We start from the raw sequence: 5,052 nt of genomic DNA on the forward strand, positions 1-5,052 counted from the left end.
AGGCTGCAGAGCTGGCTTCTGTGAGCAGCTGCCAAAATCTTTCTCCATGTCCAGCAGATCCAGGCGCTGGCGGCTCCAAAGATGAGCACGCTGCTGGCCAGGGCTGAGCCCAGCAGGAATGGTGGGAATGCCTCTGTGATAAGAGATTTAAGAAGCAGAAATAAGTTGTTGCACAGATGTAATTGTGGCCAGAGAAGAGCAGGATGAGAACATGTGAGAGGAACAGCTCTGCAGAGCCAGGTCAGTGCAGATGCTGTGGTCCAGCTGATAACAGGTCAAAGATGAGACTCGATGATCTTAAAAGGATTTTTCCAACTTAAATTATTCTTTGTTACTAAGTTTAGCTATTTAGTGAACTGAACATAATATGCAATGAAAGAGAAAGCAGTTTTGAATGTTAAAAATGTAATTTCTTCTAAATTAAAAGCAGAGCCTACACAGCCCTGGCCTGCACAAAAGCATAAATGTCACAGAAAAACCAGGAGGTGAAAACATATATCTGTAGATATGAAAAGGTATATCTGTATGCAAATATAGCGCAGGTTATGTGGAAAGACAAAATTAAATCAAATAAAATCCATTTTAAAGATGAACTGCCACTGTAGTTCTTCTGGGGAGTGGGTGGATGAGGAGCAGGAGGAAGAGAATTAAAAAGCTTCAGGCCAGATTTTTGGATTTAGCTTATCAATAGACTATCAGTGGGGATTTTTGCATCCAGGGACTTGTTTAAATTTTGTCTGATAAAAATGAAAAGAAAAAAAAAAAAGAAGAAATTACATTTATGAACTTGGGAAACAAAGTTAATAAGTGGGAGCTTAATAGTTCCTACAGAGCCCTGTGAAGGTTCTGTGGTCACAGTGAAAAATCCAGAGTTCATAATTACACATTTCAAGATCAATAAATTTACATGTACTCTAAGACACCTGATGAATCATGCCCTTGGAATATAAAAGCTTTCTGTTGACATATTTTCCCTTCAGCTCCAAAAATTGAAGTCTCTGTATCTCAGCTTCTGAAATGTGGTCTTCTCAGAAATACATTTTCCCAAAAAGAGAGTTAAGGCAGGCAAGCATTTCAGGTATTCTGCTTCAATAATCTCTCATGAAAAACTACAATTTTTCTGTCATTGACTCACTTATAAAGCAACTCTGGATTTATTGTGGCCAGTAAGCCTCAAGGATAAGTAGATGTTCAATTGTAAAATATGAAACAGAAATGAAAAAGGGAAAATATCCATCCAAAACATATCAGGGGGCACTGGCCATCATATCAGGGCTACTGTGAGACGGATTGTGGTTTCCAGGGAGTGTGCTGGTAAATGGTCTCTGTATAGAGGTTTTATAAAGTACAGCTGGAAGCAGGACAATGAGCAGGCAGTAGGATGGGGATTTTTTTTTTTTTTACATCAGAATTGGAGTAATGTGAAAAAGGGAAATCTGACACTTTTTTGGTTTTGGTTTGTTAATTTTCTGTTTCCTTGAAGAGCTGGAATCTGTCTCTCTGACTTGTTACCTACACCTTGCTACAATGCACAACGTTTTAATTATGCAGTCCCTTTGCGAGCACCTCAACTCTGATGTATTTCAAAAGGTTTTGTGCTTTTGAAAAGCTGCTGTTCAGCATCTTCACATCCACTAGATGTCACTCAATAGTCATCATTTCCAGCACTGACCCAAAAAAAAAAAATAGTCATCATTTTCACACACAAAAAAGAAAGGCAACAAATATTTTTTACCTTCAGACTCAAAACAGAGTTCTTTCAAAAAATTTTATTCACTGTTTAAAGTTAATATGTGGTGTCTGAAATCACTTCAAAAATTAAAACTTTTAGATGATTCAGTTAGAAGCTGTGGTTGTCACCTGGAATTTGCATATTCCTTTAGCATAGTTCTTTCAAAGAAAAAAATATTAAAAAGATAATTTGGAGGGTGGTGGACTTGATGTTAATGGATAATTGTGTCTCTGGACCACGACCACACTGTTCAACATTTTGATCTGCCTTGTCCAGGTTTAGAGCAAATTTGGGGAAGAATCCCCCCAAGGACCTCCGGTGGGAAAAGCAGATCCAATCAGCCCGTCCCCCCAACTGGTCCGGGAGGAAAAGATACCTCCTTGGAGAAAGGTGGAAAAAAACTGTGTATTAAACAATAAAACCAAAACAATATCAAACAATGAGACTCCTTGCCACTCTAAAAGAGATGACAAACTGAGAAAACCCCGGGTTGAAGCTCAGCTCACTCAGTCTCTGATCAGTCCCTCAGTGCTGGAATTGTCGCAGGCCAGGCCTGGCCCGGTGGGCCACAGCTGCAGCTGCCAGTGCTCCCCTGGGTGCTCAGTCCAGAGCAGTTGCAAGAGGTCCAAAGAAAAGGGAAAAAAAAACAGTCCAGGGAACTTCTTTGCCTCAGCTAGCTAACACTAACTAAAAAGCAAAAGAAGAGCTCTGTCTCGCTGTCTGTTCATCCACAGACAACACAGTCAGGAGCAGGAATGTGGAGGAGTGAGTGCAGTGTCTGAAAACAAACTGCTGCTTCTTCTCTCTCCCCCTTCGCTCTCTGGAACACTCTTAAAGGTGCAAAACTTATTATTCAACATAAACAGAATGAGACAATTGGGGATAAAAGCATCATATAGTCAACCCAGGACAGGACAGAACATGGGAGGGACAGGCAAAAGTGGAGGCTCAACGAGGATGGAACCATCAGTTCATACCTCAGTGAGCAACTGGTGCTTGATATTGAAGGTATTTAAAAACAAAAACACTCAAACTCACAGGTTTTAAGTGGGTTTTTTGATTAAGGTTAACTTCCATAGTCGAGTTTTTTTTTTTTTTTACCTTTGTACTTAAGGTCAGAAACTGAATCCTACATTTCCTGTCCAGTTGCTTGACAGTGGGACAAGAAAGAGCAGGGCAGGGAGGAACCTTTCTCTTTGGGTTCCAGAGGTTTATTTTGATCAGATGAACTGTTGTGCTTTGGGGAGTTAAGTAGTGCAGATGGCAAGGAGTGCAAGTTACAGAAGACAAAGTGGTGAAGGAAAATCAACCACAAAACAGCTCAGAAAAGGAAAAGGAGTTGAAAAAAGAAGGCTTGTTAAAATTGTCATTGCTCAGTTGCAGAAACCAGCCCCCTACCTCATGGAATTCCTATTTTTCAGCTGATTTTCCAACTTAGTCACACTTCTCAAAGCTTGTGTATCATTTTTATGAGTATTTCTTTCAAAAGCTTTTCCTTCATGACTTTCTTTTGTTTTTAAGGAGGAAATTACTATGACAAGAATCACATCATTATGAATCAGCCAATAGAAAACAGACCTTCACAGAAATGGCATATTGAAATATTGTGAGTAAAATCCACCCCACAGATGGACTTTTTGTGGGCTACCAACATGTAGAGGGGGAAAAAAGAACCCAACTACTGAAGTCACACATCACTGGAACCATAAGCAGCAACTCCTCTCTGTTTTCCTTCGTGCCAAGCACCAGCTCCTAAAAGACTGAATTTTGCCCAAATCTGGAAGATGGGAGGTTGATCCAATGTCTCCCTGCAGGAAAGCTGATTCTGCAGGGGCTGCTCCTGTGAAAGTCACCATTCCTCTTCCTCTGAAGTATGAAAGGTCAATGCAAAGGAGCAGGCAGAGGTTCTGCAGCATGGGAAGTGCAGGAGATAAGAGGGGAAGGGCTCTTCAGAAATGCTGTCTTTGCCTTCCTCTCACCCTGCTGGAAGCTCACTGAGGAGTGAATGCACTGGTGAGCTTCAAGGAACTTGAGTTGGGCTTTTATGTCCCAAGTGAAACTGTTAAGGCTCCAAGCGATCCTGAATCACGTCTCTCATCAAAATGCAATTTGTTTTGTTCAAAAAGTTCATTTGAACTGGAATTCCAGCTCAGCATGTGAGATGAGGCAATACAGGGGCCTTTCACCCCCTAAGTGACACTGGTAAGCCTTTGTCTTCTCTTTTAACAGCATCAAAACCAGCTCACCTTGGCATGTATTGCCAAAGGTGCCAGCAGCTGCACTCCAGGGCTGGCTTCACGGTCCCAGAGCGGCTTGGGGACATCAGGGGCACTGTGGTGGCACCAAGGACAACTGATGGGCAGAGCTTGGAGTGCCAGGGCTCTCCTCAATTTCCACACTATGCAACCACAGCCATTGCTCCAGCAGAGCCAGACCTCACTGACTGCAGGTGGTGCTTGACAAGTTTCTTCCTGGCTCAGCCACAGCCCCTTGGAAGGCTGTGAACTCCTGATGGGGAAGAGAAGTCCCTCAGCTCCCCAGCTTCAGCAGCACTAAATTAATCTTCATTGAAAATATATTTTTTCCAGCATTTGTACATTCAGGGTATGTATTTCTAGGACTATTTAAAGAGTTCAGGTTAGCTGAAGACAGATATTTGAGATTCCAAAAGCTATGCCAGCTGGGCACTCAAACAGGATCATCCCCAAACAATGACATAACTAAGTTTGCCATAGAAATAAAATATATGGATGTCTATTTTTGTATGAAATTGAGTTCTATATAGTACTATTTAGAAAAGAAAAATCTACTTGCACTTACTATTTTACATTCTAAAATTATCATAAATCTGTTGTTTGAGTAAAATCCTCAAATGTATGTATATATTTTTTCAACTGAAGCACTTGTTAAGCTTTTTTCCATATAAGTCAGTACATCAAGTGTTCTGCATGTGACTTTCCATATGAAATTTTAAAAACCTGTGTAAAAAGTTGTAGTTTTTTAAGTGAAGAATGACTGAATCATACTTGGTGTCTCAGTGTTACATAACAAAGTAAAGCGGGCTTTTGTACTTAAGAGACCTTAAATGTAAATTGCTAAAGCATGTATATTTTAACTGTATAAAAGTTTTCAGGAGAAACATTATGCTGGTTGGATTCTTTTTAAACAAACTAAATAATAGTTTTCAGCAGATGTTGAGCACATTCCTGTAAAATATTTCTTTTCCAATGGCCAAAAAAGGGTGATAAGTATATTGAGTATGTGACTGTTACGTGAGGTTGCATATTAAAAATCAATGAAGTATTAAAGTAACTGCACCA

Source organism: Zonotrichia leucophrys, chromosome 1, assembly GCF_028769735.1.
Source record: "Zonotrichia leucophrys gambelii isolate GWCS_2022_RI chromosome 1, RI_Zleu_2.0, whole genome shotgun sequence".
Taxonomy (NCBI): Eukaryota; Metazoa; Chordata; class Aves; order Passeriformes; family Passerellidae; genus Zonotrichia; species Zonotrichia leucophrys.